General features: G+C 39.9%; 1 protein-coding gene across 9 annotated transcripts in view; it reads right to left on the reverse strand.

Annotated features, from left to right (window-relative positions):
* Positions 1–21522, reverse strand: part of pcbp3 (poly(rC) binding protein 3) — an 80860-nt gene extending 59338 nt beyond the window's left edge. For all 9 annotated transcript variants that reach the window (XM_053627429.1, XM_053627428.1, XM_053627424.1 and 6 more), the window contains exon 1: positions 21376–21522. The gene's annotated coding sequence lies outside the window, so the exon portion shown is untranslated. The remainder of the gene's footprint in view (positions 1–21375) is intronic.
* Between the last annotated feature and the right edge of the window lie 564 nt (positions 21523–22086).

Consider the following 22086-nt stretch of genomic DNA (forward strand, 5'->3'; position numbering starts at 1 on the left):
TATACAGTGTATTTGAGAAGTTGAGGGTTAAGGGCCTTGCTCAGGAACCCACTGGTGGCAGCTTGGTGGTGCTGGGATTTGAAATCATGACCTTTTGATTAATAGGCCACTGGCTTAACCACTGACCTATCACTGCCCCCATGGTAACATGCTGCCACTACTGTCAGAGCTGCTGTCATTGATCGACACATTCTGACTAAGCAGATTTGAGAATTTAAACAGCACTCTGGTATAAACGATAACAGTGATGTACAATGCACAAATTTTAATACATAATGTCAGTGAGGGTTATTGTGAATGTAATTTCTGTAAACATCATCATATACAAATGCATCCTACAGCTGAAATACACTGTACATACAGCTGACAAACACAACACATATTTATTTATAATTATTACCTGCAGTGTGTTAGCCTCAAGACACTGTCATCAAGTTTACCAGCAATCACCCAAATATTTTCCCTTGCCGTCATGAAATATTAATAGGACCTAAACTATTTATATTGTGAGCATTAATAATAAATGACAGAGCTTTAAAATTTGTGCTTCAAATCAGAATGCATTTATTTGATTCATTTCTGTTGAGTCAAAGATATACTACATAACTACTATTAATGACTATATCTACTACTAATTACATGCAGATAAATGGCACCTGTCAAGGGGTGGGATATATTAGGCAGCAAGTAAATAGTCAGTTCTCAAAGTTGTTGTGTTGGAAGTAGGAAAAATAGGCAAGTGTAAGGATGTGTGCGATTTTGACAAGGGCCAAATTGTGATGGCTAGATGACTGGGTCAGAGCATCTCAGAACCGGGGTGTTCCCAGTATACAGTGGTTAGTACCTACTAAAATCGGTCCAAGGAAGGACACCCGGTGAACCGGCGACAAGGTCATGGGTGCCCAAAGCTCATTGATGTATGTGGGAAGTGAAGGCTAGCCCATCTGGTCTGATCCCACTGTATCACAAATTGTTGAAAAAGTTAATGTTGGTTATGATAGAAAGGTGTCAGAACACAGAGTGCAATTCTGCTTGCTGCTTATCGGGCTACGTAGCCACAGACCAATCAGACTGCAGACCCCTCTCCACCACCGAAAGCACCTAATGGAATGGTATGAGGAACATGACAAAGAGTTCAAGGTGTTGACTTGGCCTCCAAATTCCCCAGTCCTCAGTATGATCGAACCCCTGTGGGATGTGCTGGACAAACAAGTTCGATCCATGGAGGCCTCACCTCACAACTTACAGGACTTAAAGGATCTGCTGCTAACATCTTGCTGACAAATACCACAGCAAACCTTCAGAAGTGTTGTGGAGTCCATGCCTTCACAGATCAGAGCTGTTTCGGTGACACTCGGTGTACACAATATTAGGCAGGTGGTTTTAATGTCATGGCTGATTAATGTTTGTGTGTGTGTTTTACATGTAGGACAAATGAAAAAACATTCTCCTTTCTACCCTGCAGAGGTCCAGGCAATGGCAAAGTGACAGGAGTGATTGGTTTATGTCTGGGATATCAGGTGTGATTACCAGCAGGATGAAACTGAATCAGCAGTGATGCTCTTGGGATCTTCAGGCAAAGATGTGCAATCAAAATGTTTACCAGTACTGACATTTTGTTTTATCGACATTATCTCTGGAAATTTGCAGCTGTCTAGCTAAATTTGAACTGTTTCCCTGCAGTAATCTCTACAGTATCTCTTCTTGTCCATCTATTCCTGGAGACAGCAACAAATGCAACGAGCAAACTGATGTTTGTATGGGAAATAGTTCCTTTATAACCTTATACTGTATGTCTACTGAAGGAATTAAAAGACCAAAATAAAGTCAGTTATTTATGCAAAACCGTTTTGCAATTATCAAAAGAGTTTTTTTTTTTTTTTTAAACCCTCTAGCTAGCATTAAGCATAAATTATGTATATTACGTTACAAATGGAAACATTAGCAGTGGGATGGTGAAGAAGTGGTAAGCATGCTGCCTTACAGCTCCAGGGTCCACAGTTTGAGCCTGAGCTCAGTTTTCTGTCCATGTGGAGTTCCCTAACCCTTCCCACACTAAATTCACTAGATAAACTAAATTTCCCCTAGGTGTGAAACAGTGTGTATGGTGTATGGCTCTGTAACGGCCCAGCATCCCATCCAGGGTGTATTCCCACCTCACACCCAGTGTTTATGGTATAGGCTCCAGATTGTGACCCTAACCAGGATGAAGTGCTTACTGAAAATGAATGAATGAATTTAAACATCATGCTGCATCATTAAACATCATGTTGCTTGTTTACATGTTGTATCAAATCATATGTGAAATAAAAACTGAGAAAAAAGGATTATAATTTAGAGGTCAATGTGAACCATTTTGACTGTGACTCCAGGTCATTTTGGTAAATGCTTTTTAAATGTAGAATTTGACATGGTGATTTCCTAGTCAAAGGTCATGTTGTCTCCATATTCCATTGAGTAAACTGTTATACAGCATTAGACATTGATTGAATATGGTTATCTACTGCTGCCTGCTACCTGCTGTTTAACCCATCTTTTGTATTTTATGTAAGTTTACAACCCCAATTCCAAAAAAGTTGGGACATGCAGGAATTTTTTTTAAATTTTTTTTAAAAATTTGAAAGTCTTTTGAGAATTCAATTCACCCTGTACTATATTAAAAACACATGAACACATTATTTGATGTTTTACTTTGTGAATTTAATTTATTTTTGAAAATATACACTCATTTCAAATCTGATGATGTCTGCAACACACTCCAGAAAAGTTGGGACAGTCGACTCTTTACCACTGTGTATCATCACCTTTTCTTTTAATAGCATTTATTAAGAGTTTGGGTGCTGAGTGAAGACACCAGTGGGTTAAGTTTATCAAGTGGAATTTTCCCCCATTCATCCATTATGCATTTCTCCAGCTGCGCACCTATACGGGGCCTTCGTTGCCTTATTTTCCACTTCATAATGTGCCAGATATTCTCAGTTGACAGGTCAGGGCTGCAGGCAGGCCATGCTAGCACTCAGCTTACACAACCATGCGCTTGTAATCTGGGCAGAATGTGGTTTAGCGTTGTCCTGCTCTGGATGGCAGCATATGTTACTCCAAAATGTGTACATATCTTTCTGCATTAATGATGTCCTCACAGATGTGCAAGTTACCCATGCCATGGGCACTGACACGCCCCCCATACCATGACAGACGCTGGCTTTTGGACCTGACGCTGATAACAGCTTGGATGGTCCTTTTCCTCTTTGGCCCGGAGTATTATGATGGCTGTTTTGTCCAAAAACCTTTTGAAATGTTGACTCGTTGGACCACAAAACACGATTCCACTGTGCTACTGTCCATCTCAGATGTGCCCTTTACGCACCAGGATTTGACCGGATTCCTTGAATCTTTTAATTTTATTGTGCACTGTAGAAGGTGAAATGCCCAAAATCCTACTGATTTGTCTTTGGGGAATGTTGGTCTCAAAGTGTTGGATTATTTGCTGACGCATCTGTTGGCAGATTAGTGAACCTCGACCCATCCTAGGAGGACTAGGCCTTTTTTGCCGGCTCCTTATATACTATGATTAGACACCAGTTTCACATCAGCTTCTTGATTGACAAATTATCAAATTGCTATTAGTCCTAAATTGCCCCTGTCCCTACTTTTTTGGAAATTGTAATTTAATGTGTTATCTCTCATCACAACAAATTGTTCTAATGTGACAACAAACCTGATTCTTTGCTAAAGATTCTTTGCTAAAATATTTATCACATTTTAAAATTGCCCAGCTCTGATGTAGACTGAGATACAACTTGCTTCTATTAATCTACAAATTAGCTTTTATAGGTGATTTTAAGAACCATACACATGCACAATATAGTATAGTGTCTATGCAGCACATCCTTTATGCACAGTCCGTGCATTATTAAATGCCCGAGAATGTTCCATTAACATAAATGGGGAAAAAAGTCACTTTTTGTGGGAACTGCAGTAATAAAGCTGCAGAACAGTCAACTGGAGAGCTGAATGCTGAAATCATCATTGGTGATCGTCAATGAATCTCTCAGCAGTGTCGGTCCTAATCAATTAAACATTATCCCACATTCTATTGAGTTCGATTAACATGAAGCAAACGTTAAGTGCCTGACGAGCATGTTCATGGGGAAAAAATGGGCTACAATATTTTGCTGATTCAAACTGATCCACAAAAAAGAAGCGACTAAGGCTGTCACTGATGCTGAAATGACAAAATAGTAAAGCAAATAAATAATCCCTGAAATATTACTGCTAACACTGTGCAACCTAGACAGAGAAACCAGGGATGAAAGCAAAATTTCTAAGCAGCAGTTGCCACAATCGGTGCGACGCAGGTGTGTGTGTGTGTGTGTGTGTGTGTGTGTTTGTTGGGCTGCTCGTGACTAAAACCTTTGAAAATCCATTTTAAGACGTTGGGGAGTGTTCAGCAGTGGAACTGAGCTTTCAGCAGGCCGGAACGCAAACACAAGGAGCGGTGGGATCACAATCACATACACACAATGCGCACGCATACATACACACACACACACACACACACACGCGCGCGCACGAAACTGCTTAGAAAGAGTAAGCAGAAAGTCAGCAAAGTGCTTATGTACAGAAACAGCGAGCAGGACACCGGGGGTCTATCTCTTCCACACAAAAACACAAAGACCAACAGTGGAGCTTTTAGCAAATATGAAAAAGAAAAACCACTAGGCTGCATGGTGTGATAGGACAGTAAATCAAGGACAGGTGTGATGTAACCCAATGCAAAGCAGAGTTACAGTTACCAACCCAAAGCTGTTTTTTTTTTCCCTACAACAGAACATCCTGAAGTGTTGTATTCTTCTTATACCACAGCAATTTGCCAATCATTACAATTTTTAACTTATTACTTGAATAATTTGTATCTATTTATAGTTATGTTAATGTGGTAGAATGCTACATTGTAGCAGCTATAAACAATCATTCCCTCATCAACCTCTAAGTTGATGTTATTCAAACAAAAAATGCAGTTAGTTATGTTACAGAGAAAGTGCATGTCCTTGGTCCTAAAAATATCCCGATGTCCGAAAACCTACTGACCGTGACGAAATCCTGACACTGGACGAAATCCTGACACTGAAAATAAATGTATTTATTTTTAGCCTTATATTATGTGGAGCGTCCACGATACAAGTCTCTGTGTAAGTTGTTAGTATGGAAACAATAATGTATTAACGAATTAAGCTCATTAATATAATCCTGTGATTTGTCTTGGGATCTGCATTACTATCAGAACTGCTTTTATAGAAAATTATACCAACAGTTCGTTCTGGTCCACTAATTTGGTTGGTCTGGTGGCGTTCCAAGAAGGCTTATATTTCCTATAACCGCAGTGGAACATGTCACTGTGTGCATCACTTCACTTGTCTGTGTTCACCACTTCCTAGTTCTAAATAGCTACCAAAATAGGTTAGCAACATCATCAGCGGACATAGTAAACATGACTATTTTTCATGAATGTAACTTTTGTTATAAAATATGAAAGCTCGTCAGATGAAGATGAAAAGGAAGAAGGGATGCCAACTTTACCGGAAACACCTTTAATGGGTCAATCTGTGAGCAAAGAGAAGCCATTAAGTGAGTGTGGCCTCTTCAGGATCCATTTACTCTAGCAGAGCAAAAATAAACAACATTTGCCCATACTGTGTGCAAAATGTCACTTATCTGATATTAATTTCTTGCTTATAGACCTGTTTAAAAAAATCTAGTTATGCTGAATATATTGAATATACAGTTGGATTCAAGATGGCGGCACGGTAGCATGTAGCGGCCATTTCAGATCCACTGATATGGTGCATGTTATGTGTAGCCTATACCAATTTGGAAACATTTTAAACAGATGTACATCGGAAGCACTGGTGTACATGTCTACCATCGCCAAATTCTGATGAACATTGCTTAACAAAGCTCAAGAAGAATAAACGAAGGACTGCAGGATGAACTACGAGACCTCGGGCTATTACGCGAACTGGGACCAGGGTATTTCTTGATGCAGCTGGCCAGAAGAGAGGGCATTGGAAATGGTTTGCAAGGAAAGCGGGCCGGCATCCGCGCTAGGCTAAAGGCTAACCCAAGCCGTCCAGCTCTATCATCCATTCTCCTCTCCAATGTTCGCTCTCTTGACAATAAACTGGACCTACTCAAACTACAGTTAACTACCCAGCGTGAAATCGGGGTGAAAGTAGCATGAAACCCAGCGTGAAATCACTGCTGTGTTTTCATTTTTACAGAAACATGGCTCAACGACAGCATTCCGGACACAGCCATTCAGCTAGCCGGGCTAACCGCACATCACACCGACAGGATAGCAGCACTGCCCGGTAATACTTGTGGCGGTGGTCTGTGTGTTTGCATAACAACGAATGGTGCAGGAATGCCATTGTGGTTTCAAGCTATTGTTCATCAGTGGTGGAGTTTATGACAGTGAAATGCAGACCAAATTACCTGCCCAGAGAGTTTACCACCATGCTCACTGTCGCGGTGTACATTCCACTGTGAAGTCTACAGGTCTATCAGTAACTTACAGACAGCGCATCCCGACGGATTTTTAATTTTAACCACACAAATTTGAAATCACTGCTTTCAAAGTTCTACCAGCATGTTGATTTCGCAACACTTTGGACCTTGTTTACACCAACATGCACAGTGCTTACAAGGCTGCACCCCATCCACACTTCAGCAGCTCGGACCACATCTCAGTTATCCAAATCCCAGCATACAGACTACATCTGAAATGTGCCAAACCAGTTCTAAAACAGGTTAGAACCTGGTCTGAGGGAGCCATCTCAGCATTTTGCTTTCAAGACTGCTTTGAGAACACAGACTTGAATATGTTCAGAAAGGCTGCTACATACCACATCATCACAGATTTGGAGAAATACACAGCATCAGTGACTGGCTAAAACAGCAAATGCATAGATTATATAACTTCCTTCAAGACCATCACCACACGTGCAAACCAGAAACCGTGGATGACTGCTGAAGTGCGACTGCTCCTGAAAACCCGAGCCTCTGCCTTCAGGAGTGATGAGAAGGTAGATATCTGCACAGCAAGGGCCAATCTGTCCCAGGCTATCAGAGAGGCAAAGCACTTTGTTTGGCTGCAGTAGACGTCGGGAAAACTCTGTCCCGTGTCAACCCATGGAAATCTGCAGGTCCTGACAACACACCCGGCCAGCTCATAAATCTGAGCCTGCTGGGTTTAAACACCTCCTTCTGCAACTGGATCCTGGACTTTCTGACCTGGAGACCCCAGTCCTTCAGGCTTGGCAACTCCACCTCCAGCACCACCACACTGAGCACCAGTGCTCCCCAGGGTTGTGCGCTCAGTCCACTGCTGTTTACCCTGCTGATTCATGACTGTGCTGCAAAGTTCAGTTCTAATCACATCATCAAGTTTGATGATGACACTACAGTTGTGGGTCTCATGAGCAACAATTATGAGTCAGCATACAGGTGAACCAGCTTGCAGAATGGTGTAGAGACAACAATCTATCTCTTAATGTTGATAAGACTAAATAGATGACTGTCAACTTCAGGAGAACCCAAGTGGACCACTCACCACTGCACATCAACTGAACATCTGTGGAGAGAGTCAAAAGCTCCAGGTTTCTTGGTGTGCACATGACAGGGGACCTCTCCTGGACTCTCAACACCACCTGCATAGTCAAGAAGGCCCAGCAGCGAGTCCACTTCCTGTGGACGCTAAAGAGAGCCAAACTCCTATCCTCACCCCCTTCTACAGAGGGACAATAGAGAGTGTCCTGACCAGCTGTCTCGTTGTTTGGAATGGGAACTGCACAGCCTCTGACCACAAGACCGTACAGCGGATAGTGAGGACATCGGAAAAGATCATCGACGCCTCATTCACCACCCGCTGCATCCGCAAAGCCATCAGTATTGTGGACAACCCCTCTCACCCTTTTCATGGACTGTTCACCCTCCTGCCATCTGGCAGAAGGTACAGGAGCATTTCTGCCACCTGCAACAGACTCCGCAACAGTTTCCTCCCTGAGGCACTCAGATTACTCCACACCCGGCTGCCTCACAACACTCACCTGGGCTAGTCAAACACCTAATCCAGTAAGACTCATACCACTGCACATTGCACTTTACATACAGTAGCTGCATCAGTCACTTTATCCTATGGAACTTGTTTTTGCTGCCAGTTTTGCTGCTATGCTTGTGCTGCTACATTACAAAATAGCTACAGTCCATGTTCTGTGTATTTACTATCCTGTGTATTTATTGTTTTGCACTCATCTCACACTGTTGTGTATTTGCAAATTATGTAGTCTTGCATACTGTTTCATGTTGCGCCATGGTCTTGAAGAAACACCATTTCGTTACAATGTATTCAAGTTATATAGAGGAATGACAAAAATCCACTTGACTTGATATATAGCATATTGCGGTTATACTGTATATTTGCATGGCTGTGATTAGCAATGAATGCACCTCAGGTGTGTTTTGCTTTTTTTTTGTTTTTAATCAATTTATGAAGGCGCTGTAAACTTTCTTGTTACATATTATATCGCAATTTTACAATACTGTCGTATTTTGTGCAGGCAATTAGCTTTATTTTATTGTAAATAAAAAAGCCTTATAAAGACATATTAAACAATTTGATTGTATTTCAATAACTTGCTGTATATACCAAACACACAATAACTGAAATCAGCTTCTGAGGCGAGTAAACATTCAATTTCAACTAATTTACGGTCAATTATAGATGCTGCAGCCATTGATTCCACCATGTTTTCTTACTGACATGCCCCCAACTCGGAAACTCTGGGCTCAAAGAAAATCCAGAGTTTCACTCGTACATACGACTTTGTGGTGGCGTACATGTGCATTCAGCTCGTAAATACGATCGTTACAACATTATTTGAATACACCATTAATCACAAAGAGCCAATTCCAATTAAGCAGAAGCAACACATGATTCCACCTGTTTAATCAGTTGAGCTTGGCTTTCCATGGACTCGGGTGTGGCTTCTGCTTGGTCGGAATAAAAACCTGCACCCACAACGGCCCTTTCTGGATAAGATTGGACACCCCTGCTCTAGGATAATAGCATGCCTTGTTGTGTGTTATTCCTTACTGGTAGTTCTTATATCACTACCATTTCAGTAACAGTAAAATTGGATTGTTTGTAACAACTTTGTTGCAAGGGAAAAAAAAAAAAGAAGCATTTCTCTCAGAAATGCTTTTTATGCAAAATTCAAGCACGGCCCACGGCCAATAGTCAGATGACTATTGACTGCTTATATCACTTGGCATAATGTGCCTTAAGCAATTAAGACCAGTGCCATATTGTTAGCAGGCAGGCTGAGTTCTGATCAATATTGTCCCCTTTGGAATCAATTGAGTGCTTTTTTGTTGCAAGTTGTTAGAGAGAAGTCCTGACATATCTTTGGCCATCTACCATGACTGTCTGTGAAAACAAATTAATTTAAAGACAACTTCTTAAAAATTGTGCTCCAGAAGGACAAATTAAACGCTTTCACTAAGAATTGTGAGATATAAAAACATAATTGTAGATAAACTGGATCATGGTTCACTTGAACACCACGATCATGGTTCACTTGAACACCACGTGTCAAACACAGAAAGGTTTTGATTATGCTCCGATTTTCACAATGGCATCAGTGTGCTTGATTGCGTGTTTGATTCATGGAAGGTGATTCACCTTTGTGGCCTCAGTGGCCTCATGTAATACTCTGCATTCTGTAGCTATACAGAATTGCTTATTAAATGACTACCACAGAAATGGCATATAAATATATAAATAGGAATTGTAAAAATGTTCTTCTTTTCAAATAAAAGAATAAGGTTAGTTTGTTGAAGCAGCGATGCTGTCTTCTGAGAAACGAGAGTGAATACAAAAAAATTAATTAAACACCAGTGACTAATAGCAGCTCATACAAGCATCCTACCACAGAAAGACTGATTGCTTATTGAAAAACATGGTTTAATAAATAAGTACATTTACAAAGGAATTGTTCTTTTATTCACCAGCATGATAAATTACCAAACCCCAAGACATGCAACTGAGCCTAAAATTACCCATGATTGAGTTTCTCTAATCTAGAAACTTGCCTGAGGTAAACCTGTGAAATATTAGGATCTAATGGCTTGTGCAGTCTCACAACACAGTTGAGGAATGTCTTTAAAATGAACATCATTTACATCCAACAAATCAGATTTTTTTAAATGATCTAAAGTGTTTTTTTCCCCCTCACGCAACTCAAAAGGTATTCCATTATCATATAGCAATATAATATGGGCTTATCAGTGCTTTTTCAATGCGCTGCACTTTAATAACATTTCAACTGCAGCCATTAACTTCATAAAATGTCTAATCTGCTAAATTTTCCAGTAATGGTCTGCACTTATATAGCGCCTGTTAACCTTTGCGGTTCTACAAAGTGCTTTACACTGTTTCTCATTCACCCATTCACACACACACACACACACACACACACACACACACACACCAATGGCAGCAGATTAAGCCTGTTATCGGGAGCAACTTGGGGTTCAGTGACTTAATGACACTGATGATTGCATTGTTTACTACAAATACTATAATGGAAGGGGAGATTGAGAACAATGAAGCAGCAGTACATTTTCACTAGTGGTACATTTACAACTACAAATTTAACACATTGCTTCTCTAATGTACGTCACAATTTTACTTTGACTCAGCCACAGAAATTGAAAAACACCCTAGAAAACATGCAACTTAGCCTTAAATTTACCCATAATTGAAATTTCATAATCTATAGCTTTTCCTGAGGTTAACTTGTGAAATATGACATTAGGTATGGAAAAGCAAGCTTTTTTTATTTGCTGTTGTATTCTCCATTTTTTTTTTTTTTGTTTTGTTTCAACAGTCTTTTAGTTCTGCACTTTATGGGCTCCATAAATAACACTCAGCTTTAACAATACCATCTGAGTCACATAAGACAAGGTGATGTACACAAACATGATAGCGGCTCATTTTCAGTATCCAATTCATTCCCTGCACAATGCATGTGGGTTATTCTGATACTTCAGTGTATTTTACATGCCCTTGGTTTTAATTAATTGGATTCCATAGATACCCTTCATATGTCCCATCTCCCTGTTTTTCTGAGTATTGTACTGGTATGCATTGTCCACATTCTGTCTCTATATCCCTGGAGATGCCACACAGTTTCCCTCCATCCTCCAGAGAGAGGCAGGGCTTTGTGCCACATTACCCATGGGCCTCCTTGTGCTGCCTGAATCGTTAAATTCGAAGTCGAAGTCCTTCTTTGTCAAGACGGAGCGAGACATCTGGTTTTGAAAATCATGAGCAATAAAAAAAGAGACAAACAAAATATTTCATAGTGTGCAGTGCTGTATATTAATGACGCTCTCAGATAACTGAAGCTAAAGGAAAGGTGCTTTACACTTACAGAAACCTTACACGGATTTCATGTGTAATGTGATCACGTGAAAAATATGTGAAGGTGCATTCTAACATGTTATGCCTTTAAATTGTACATTTGAACTCAATCAGACGTGAGAAGATATGAATAATATGTGACTGTGTGGGAAAGTTTACATGAGGAAATATGAATCGTGTAGGAAAATCACCAGAAAAATGAATCATGTGAGAGAAACACTTATGAAAATAAATGAATCATGTGGAAAAATGACATGTGAAAATAAATGAATCATGTGGTGGGGGAATCACAGGTGAAACAAATGTGAAATGTGTGAAATAACAATCCTGAAAAAAAAAAAAAAAAAAAAAACAATTCACATGGAAAAAAAATGAATCATGTGGCGGAAATCATGTAAGAAAAGAATAATGTTGACACGATCACATAGAAAACGAATCATGTGGAAAAAAATCATACATGAAAATTAAATGACTTGTGGAAAAGATTCACCAAAAAACATGTAAGTGAATGAATCATGTGGAAAAAGTATATAAGAAATATAAATGAAGCACATGACATACAAGCCCAATTCCAAAAAAGTTGGGATGCAGTGTAAAATGTAAATAAAAACAGAATGCAATGATTTGGAAATCTCATCAACCCATATGTTATTCACAATAGACCACAGAAAACATTTCAAATGTTTAAACTGAAGAAATGTACTATTTTGAATGTATAAAAGTTTGAGGTCATTTTGAATTTTGATGGCTGCAACAAGTCTCAAAAAAGTTGGGACGCGGGCAACAAAAGCCTGGAAAAGTAAGTGAATTGTTTAAAACCACGTGTGTACATGTTTCACATGACTCACTGAATCATTCACATGTGAAGTTGGTGCGATTCTCTGTGAGGGTATCCGTGTATAAAATCTACACCTTTAAACGATATTCATGCAAAATCAACACTGTTGTAACATCTGAAAGCTGATCATTTCGGAACAGTTACATAGATTATGTGATTAGTTATGAACTAATTATGAACTAGTTATAAAGAGTGAAAAGGAAGGCAGAATCGATTAGAGTGCACGGCTCAATGACGAGGCATATATGAAAAGATAGCAACAAAAAAAAAAAGGTCTTTAAATTAGCACGGGAAAGGAGGTGTGCTGCGATGTTTACCAAACCACTCCACACACTCACCCCCTTACAGAGCAGTGACATTAAAACACTTTGATGATCGGGAGCCTTTAAAGTCTTAATCCTACAAACGGCTCCTTTACAAAATTCAAAGCCTCATCCGAGATTTGAATAATGTTCCTACCAACCTCTCCCCAACTGATATTAGCCTCACACACACACCTTTTTTTTCCTCCATCCAGGAATAGAAAGAATAGACGGCCCTCGGCCCTATCTTCAGATTTACCTTCCTACTGTAAGAGATAGGAGGGATTGTGTTATGATCTAACTGAAAGCTCTTCTCTCTCTTCCCTAGGTAATCATCAAGGGGAATTAGCCGCTGGATAAAATTCTAAACCATGTGGGAGATGTCTTGCTTCACTAAGTAATCTGGCACGCAAATTTGCCTGCAGGAAGCAGATTGCTCTTTAAAAGTGTCAGAAATTAAAGCTCTTATTAATGACAGGCACTAAAGACTGAGGCACGTTCTACTGCCCACTGCCTAGTTTAATATTTTGTCATGGGGAAAACAAAGATTAATCATGATTATGTATCAGAATTAGTCACATTTAAATACTATTCCTCAAAATTGAAATGATTAATAAACAACATCAAATCAACAACAAATCAGGAGCAGTAGTGAAACGTGTACAATTTTACATAAGTATCCACTTATAGGACACAGTGATGATATGTTGCTCATAATGATACTGATGATAGTTTAAATAAAGTTACTGATAGCTTGTTGATAGTGTAATAATTATCCACACCAGATTACCAAAGTGTTACTGTTTTGCTATAGTTGTATTTACGGCTATATTCATTCAAATGTATACATCTTTACATTTACATTACATTTATTCACTTAGCAGATGCTTTTATCCAAAGCGACTTACAAATGAGAAATTTACAAATTTCTCATTATTATCTCAAAATTACAAAAACTTACAAATGTTACATCTTAAAGTAAAAATATTACTGCCCTTCAGTCATATTAAATGTAATTTTTTTTAAAGACAATTTAAATAAAATATATTTTACCTTCACTGATATTATCACAGATTATGTTTAATTACTTGAGGAAAACCAAAGACATACATACAGTACTGTGCAAAAGTTTTAGGCACCCTATTTTTTAGTACAAACTTTTGTTATAGATTTTTTTATTTGATGACTTCTACATTATCGAGTCAGTACAAAAAACATTTTAGATTCCCAAACATTAGTTTTCTAGCACAAAATTAAATGTTACAGAAAAAAAAATGTTTGTGTGTCAGTAAAGAAAGCAACATATTAAGCAGCATATTCAGTCATAAAGAAGCATAATCAGACAAAAAACACAATGAAGGCTGCTGGGTTTTGCTGCAAAAATAAGATGCGGTTCTGCAATACGCTCAATAAAACTTACAGCTCATTTCCTTATAAAACTGCACACATTGTACTGGAGACTAATATTTTTATTTCTATGTCACACCAAATACTGACTTTGTTTCATTTACTCCTGTTTACTGCTCGTTATGGTATTTTTTTAAAATGTAGAAACATTTAATATTCATTATTTCATTATGATGTATTTTCTGTTTAGATGATTCACAGTTCTGTATATGTAATGTGAGAAACTAGCTGTCTTGCTGGATGTGTGCTTTTACGTTAAAATAATCATATAATCATAAAAGACTCCTAAATATTCATAAATTAATAATAACCTACAAGGTTGTGTAATGCAGTTCAACAGTTTTATTCTTCTTACGCCACAGCCATTACGCCACTAACAATTTTAAATGTATTAATAAGCATCACATCATGTTTTAAAAAAACAAACAAACAAAAAAAAAACAACCAATTTCTACTTACAGTTAACATTTGAGAAATGTCCATGCTTATCATGTATGCTATAACAACTATAAACATTCCCTCTTGGCCTCTCTTTTTTCTCTCTTGAAGTTAATAAGACCAAAAAATGCTAAATTGTTATGTCACAGAGTAACCGCATTTAAAAAAAAAAATGCTATAGACTCTCCTGTGGTGGAAAACACATTAACATGCTAGCAGAATGATTCCATAGCATAACAAAGCTACCAACTCCCTCGATCACCAATGAACTCTCAAACGTGCATTCCTATTTGTAATGAGCGGTTTGTGCACTGCAATGCTACTACTGCCATTTTGATTGCAGATCTGGGTAAAGTGGGCCTGCTCAGCATTTCTATCCATGTCACACATCGTGATAGGAAGTTAACTGCATGGTTGTATCATGCAGCACACACCTGTCTGGAAGCATCTGCACTCATTAAGGTTCTTCACTCATCCAGCTTTTAATCGGTCAGCCACATGTATACTGTATGTATATTCTTCAGATCATGGTGTGGATTTATACCAATTTGTTTTTTTCTTTCATTGGTGCATAAAAAAGCTATTCGAGTAAGAGTTCCTTCTTGTGTAAAACTTAAAAATGACTGACTTAAGAAATAGATGTGTGTCAGTGACCAAATGAGTGTGTGTGAGTGAGTTAATTGAGTGTTTGAATGAGTAAATTAATAAGTTATTGATAGTGAGTCAGTGAGTGAGTGTATGAACGAGTGAGTGAGAACAAATTAATGAAAGAGTGAATTAGTTAGCGAGAAAATGGATACGTGAGTGATTGAGTGAGGGAGTAAATAAGTGAGAGAGTGAGTGAGTGAGTGAGTGAGTGAGTCAGTATCTTCATAGTGCTTCACGTCTTAAACAAAAAATGACACACCAACTGGCCTTCACTGAGAGATTTAAGGCTACCAGGCTACAGAGACAGTGCCATGAACACAACAGCTTTGTGTGCTAGTCTAGCTGGTAGAGGGACAGCAGTTCCGCAGCCATGTGATTTTGAGCTCAGTGGTTTGCCACCACACATGCTGTTCATCTCTGTTCAGAAAACTAATCTGGAGAGCAATGGCTCTGGCTCATAGAACAGCAAACTGTGCTGCACAGGGATGAAGTGTTCTCTCCTCTTCCATCTGCTACCTTACACAGTGCACTTACTGCTGACTTAGCTGGGCAGATGCTTCGGGAGTGCAAACACAAACCACTCGAAAGTGTGTCAAGCAAGCATAATTGTTACAGAGAGGGCATGGAAAAGAACTAGGCAGAAGATAAGAGAGAGAAAAGCAAGAAAACAAGGAAGGGCGCAATATATTTGAAGGTTCTGAAAAATGCCCAGAAAAAACTAACATTTTAAATGGGAGGATCTCATGTGAGTCCATCACAGGGTTAGAAGAACCTCTTGAGCAGGACATAACATGTTTCATCCTCGCTTCCTCCCAGCCCTTCTCCTGCTGAGGCCAATCTGCCCATCATTGCAGTCCCACACTGCCTGGATGGTGATCTTGCCAAGGAGCAGGTGGAAGCGTAGCAGCAGATCCTCAGTGTAAAAAGCCCTGGCCAAAATCTCTGGAGAGGAATCCATTTGTGCCACCCTGTCACTTTTTATCCATGCCACCCACGATGGCTAAAGCTCAGAAGACCGAGGCAGCTGGGAATCTGGTCTATCACCTCATGTGCAGTGTTTCCTCATGCTTCATCATGTGACCCACTGACACATTCACACCACTGAGAAGGGTGTGACTGCATGTGTGCAGTAGAAGGGGCAGTTGAGCGAAGTCTCACACTTCTAGGGACACTCAGCGGATTATGTCTAAATAAAGCCTCTGCACTGTGTGATTCACAAGGCCAGTGATCCCAAACATGAAGACACGACGCTGCTTCAGCTTCAGAGAGAGAGAGAAAGAAATGGAGAACGCGTTCATCACTGAAGTGCCACAGCTTAGCAAGAGCCTTGAATAATCAGTGGTTAAGCTCTCAGCCCTGCACATGCACCTAACACAAACTCTTTCACTCACTAATCAAGCAAAACCTCACACATCCCCAGAGAGTCAAAAGCAGGCAAGAAGACAGGCCTCCGTATCAACATTGCCTCATTTATTATTTGCCTTGCTTTTAGTGACATGATACTTTTATAGTACTTTTATTTTTATTATTATTAATTGACTTTTACTCTACAGCTTTTACACACAATTTATTATATATGGTAGTTTAATGTATTATATACGGTAGTTTAGTGGTTAGCATGTTTGCTTCGCTCCTCCGGGGTTGGGGGTTCGAATCCCACCTCCGCCCTGTGTGCATGGAGTTTGCATGTTCTCCCCGTGCTTCAGGGGTTTCCTCTGGGTACTCCGGTTTCCTTCCCAGACCAAAGACATGCGTTGTAGGTTGATTGGCATTTCCAAATTGTTTGTAATGAGTGAATGGGTGTGCGATTGTGCCGTGTGATGGGTTGGCATTCTGTCCAGGGCATCCCCTGCTGTGTGCCCTGAGTTCTCTGGGATAGGGATGGATGGATTTATGGATGGATGGAGCCAGTACATAATATATAGATTTTTTCTTCTTGTTTTTTTCATGCCATCATTTATTGCATTATTATTATTACCTATTTTATTATTATATTTTTGACGAGGTTCTGTCCATTTATGTCGCACACATAAATTTAATATAAATATTACACATAAATATTCTTTTTAGTTCACACCATGCTTTACTGTGTAAAGTAAAAAAAGAAAATAGAGAGATAAACAAACTAAATTTTTATCTGCCCCTTGTATGCTATATAAATAACAACATGTTGTTGTTGTTATAATTATAATAATAATTATTATTATCTAATGAGGCACTGACTCCACGCTCACTCACACAAATCCTTCACAAGGTCATTGGTTGTGTCCTGTCCCAGGCTTGAACTCTGATACAAACTGAAGTAATTAAACTGGATCACGGACAAATTAACACCTTGGGAGATTCTACTTAATTACACATCCGGCGCCAACTGACTTTTGCGACCTGTGATAGAGTGAGTTGAGAAAAATGTGTGCTGTTTTCTCTGATCATCCCTGGGAATCATAAAAAGCCAGAGCTTTAAGGCCGACTCCACCCCCTCTCTTGCTCTCAGGCCCCGATTGATCTCACGGCCCATCGGCGGGTTAAATTACACTGCAGAGTGGCTCTGCACAAAGGGCTCCTGGATTTCACAGGCCATAATTCTGTACCGCCAACTTCGTAAAGGTGCAGCATTTCAATCTCTGCCCCCCTATGACACACACACCTCAGGGTAGCTCTTTGGATTGTCTTATGAGTTATGTCATGAGCCTGATGCTGATACCTTCATGAGAGAGGGTGGATAATCACCTTTGCCAGTTCACCCTTAGTATCGAGCAAGTGTGCACTACATAAACCATGACTCTCCCTACAACAAGTGTTAAATGAAAACAGGAAACAACAACTACAAAACTCTAATTCCCACACCCTGAAGACAACGCACATCCATTTGAAAAGTTTAGCACAAACAGGTCTCCATATAATTTTGACAGTGAAATGGATCTGACCCTGAGGGCCAGGCTACCACTGCGTTCTGGCACAGAGAATGAGAAAGAGAAGAGAAATGGCACGACCCATTCATACTGAAGCTCTGCCTATCCAACAGCACGGAAGCAAAAACAACATGGGATCCGGAGGAATAAAAGAAACAGCCAAAAGCCCAAAAAGACCAGCTGCTTCAAGAGCATGGCTGTCAGTAGGGGGAAAAAAATGTCTGTTTAGAAAGAACATTATAATAAGAAGTCATCTTGCAAGTAATAACTTTTGCCTAAAACTTTGTCATGCATCACACATCTGTCTGAAGCTGATGGAAGTATACACAGAGAGATAAATATGTAACTGAAACTAATCTGGAGTGGTTTAGCAGGTTTTTAGCCGCTCATCGATGACATTTTAATTTAGCACAGCTTAAAAATTGGGTCCGTATATATGAGATAAGCTGGGTTCAATTTTAACACCCAGCTTTGCAGTATAAGTCCACCAAGGGGTTGAAACAGGAGCACCGCTGGAATCAGCAGACGAAATGCAAATCCGTGCAAGCAAACGTTTTAAAAACAACTTTCCTTCAAACATAAATGATTTTGTTTTGCAAAGCATACTTGTGGTGAATGCTTCCATGGCTGAGTTTCAGAAAACAGACAAAAGTGATGAAAATTCAGGTTTTCACCAGCATACTGTATTTCAGCATCTCTATTTTAAGAAAATACATTTCAATCGAACGAGTGGAAATTTTTATTCATGACACTTTCTAACTTCCCCTTGATGTCTGCCTTTAAAATACCATGCTGTATAACAAGCCAGTTTAACAAATGTGGTGGTAAAAACAGTCAGTTTGAGCGAACATGTCTAAAACCCTGCTAGCTAAGTGCAGTTTTCTCAAGCACTGAATGCCAAAATACGACCACATTGTTGCCATAGCAGAACAAGCATAAGCCTGATCAATTCAGTCTGTAATCAGATACTGACTCGCAAAATGCCTGCAATGCTTCTGCACAATCACATCTTCAAAAGAGACGTTTTTTACTCTGTACATATGACAGCCAACAGAACAGAACAAAACTATATGAAAAATATGAACTCATTATTTAAGTGAGTCTTTAAAATTCGGTAGCAATGTTATTCTGCCATAAGTAGATATATTAGGCTTTAACTATAGAGGTAGGCAGGTAGTCTCTCAGTGGAGTTGGAATTAATATCTCTACTTATCCAGATTTTAAAATGCTAGCACTTTACTTCTTAGATACATCCAAAAGGCAAATACTTTTAAGTTCAGGAATTCACAATTACTCTATATACAGTAGAAAATGAACAAATTTCACAAAGTGAAAGGTTTCCCCAATTTCTGCCATACATACGCTATCCATTCCCCACTACATGATGGTCTTAACTGAGAACCAAGCATTAATATTAAGTTCCTTAAAAGAAAAGCAGCTAGAAATGAGAGGTTCTGAAAAGTGTTGACGCACTGCTGTTTCTAGGATTTGACAGAGCTGGAGAGGAAAGAGAGGGGGGCAGGGTGAAAGAAGCTCATCAATTACGCATTCAACATGGGATGTGATATATGCTTCTTAAATAAAGCTTTTAGTCTAATACATTCCACACAACATTGTGGGCTCACAATATAGGACTAGGCACACCATAAATACATTTACTTGACAAGACAGTGACACTGTGCTAATTAAAAAAAATAAATAAATGAGAATAAAAGTTAAAAAGAAAAAGGTCTCGTTATATAATACACTCACAGGGTGCACAACAAAAATTTTCCTGAATATGAAGCTGATATCACCACAGTTACACAAACAAACACTGAATCGAATCAAATGCACCATAGGAATACCCATTTAACTCGCTAGGATTTAATCCTGCGCTGGAGATTTTTAATGTGTATGTGCTAAAACGTGTCACCCCGCTGTCTCAGCTCCACTTCCTGCTTGGATCTGTCGACTGCCTGCGATGAAATAAAGCAGCTTTTTAATTTGAATAATCACTTGTTCTTTATCTCACTGCTGGAAACAGGCCAGGGTGGCTGCAAAGGGATACTAGTGTTAATTAAGACACCTGTTCTTCTCTCAGTTTACTTGCCTAATCAATGCCTCCGCACTTCCAACATCCCCAGATAATTTGTGGTCTACACTGCAAAACAAGCCTGCAGTCTCAGCATGATGATGATGAATAAAGCCTCCCATAGCTACACCCGACGAAGCACTTAGTGAAATTCATCTTTTCTTCAAAAAAAAAGGCAGGATAACGCGAATGTGTGTGAGAAACTGGAAGTGTTCACATAATGTAAAATCAAAACTAACTACACTTCACGGTCATGGCTTCAAACAATCCTGTAATGGAGACCACTGCAGGCCCAAACTGGAGAAGAGACTAGATTGTGATGAAGAGTGCTTCAGCGCAAGAGCCAAAGAACTTGAGGATCTCAGTGAAATATGTTCAGTCAGTACTGATAGCTCAATCACTTCTTCAGGAAAAATCTAATTCGAGGCAAAGTGCTGCAGAGTGAAGGCCAGGAACTAAGCAGGTTTTTTTTTTTGTTGCTGTGGCTGCATTGGTGTGTAGATCATGTTAATGCTTGAACCGTCCGTCTTGATTGGATCAGTCCTAGTCCTAAAGTAATTACAGTTTCTGCTACGTCATGCCGTTTGTCTTCTCTTTCTCTGGAAATCTCCAAAGCACATGCACTGTCAGGTTTACCATACAGTATCTGCTTATACACAGCCATGTAGCTGATGATTTTGCCTGGAGGAACTTTTAATAAACAGCCACAATAAGTTTTTTCCTGAAGCAAATTAAGGTTGCAGTAAGTGTCTCGTTCAGAGGCACTACAGCAGCAGATTGGAATCAATAAACATAAGCAGAAAAGTAATGATACCAATAAAACTACCAGGGCAGAACAAAACAGAGCTGAAGTACACACTTAATACAATTTCTTTTTTTTGCAGTGAGGATATGGAGGGCTTCTAACGTGGCGCAGGTGAAGTCACAGCTTGACAAGAGAAAGTTGTATGAAGCACTCAGCATGAGTTGAATTTGGGCTCAAAAGCCATGACAACAAACATCCTAATCCCTCATGTCTCTACCCACTTCCTCTGAGAGGAAGTGCCAGAGGGAAAACTTAAAAAGCCAGAAAAGAAAGAAATGATGGGAGTGTTAGTGTTTGTTAGAGGATGTACTATGTGGGGAAAAGTGGGCCAAAACACATGCAAAATGAAATCAGAGTTAAAAATAAAAGATGAAGAAAACAAAAAGCCCAAAGGAGAGAAAAGCTATTATACCTTGTGAACAGCTGGAGCAGCTCTGCAGCCGGTCATGTTAGTGCGGCTCCTTACCTGCGGAGGCTGAGACGGGATGGTGAAGAGAGGAGAGTTAAAGGGGCTGATGGGTACAGGGTCCAGGCCAGTGCAGTCCGGGAGGGAGGAAGGACGGAGTGACAGGGAGCAGGGAGACGGGGAGGCCAGAGGGGGGAGAGGAAACGCTGCTCCTCTTCCTCTTGCTCTCTCTGCTACAGACACACACACAGTGAGACACACACGCACACACACAGAAGCACGCGTGGGCGCGCACAGAAGAGGCAGACACCAATACCTGCAGCCAGTCAAATAAGAGGAGAGTAAAGAGTCCCCTGCATGCACGCACGCTTCGGCACTAGGAGGAAAGACACAGCTCACTTCCCACTCTCTCCCAGGAGCCAATCACGTGCCAGCAAGCTGCTTCTCTTGCGACCAATGGGAGCCCAAGCAGCATTTCTCTCATACCAGCCAATACGTGCAATAGCTCATACCCAATCGGAATAATGAATCTGAGAGCAGTGCGAGGCTTCCCTTTCTGAAGGACAGACCGAGCAGTGCACTCAGCCAGCGAGTGTGATTTAAGACTGCAGCTGACATTAGAGTAATTAGATTGTGAGGCACTTAACCCACCACAATAACACCGCATGTTCCACTGCGGAACTGGCAGAAAAGCTTCTTCATTTCCACACAAGGGCTTCGGCAAAGCGTGCAGGACTTAATCAGGCGCAAAATAAAAGCAGCAGGGGCAGA

Source organism: Ictalurus furcatus, chromosome 6, assembly GCF_023375685.1.
Source record: "Ictalurus furcatus strain D&B chromosome 6, Billie_1.0, whole genome shotgun sequence".
NCBI lineage: Eukaryota > Metazoa > Chordata > Actinopteri > Siluriformes > Ictaluridae > Ictalurus > Ictalurus furcatus.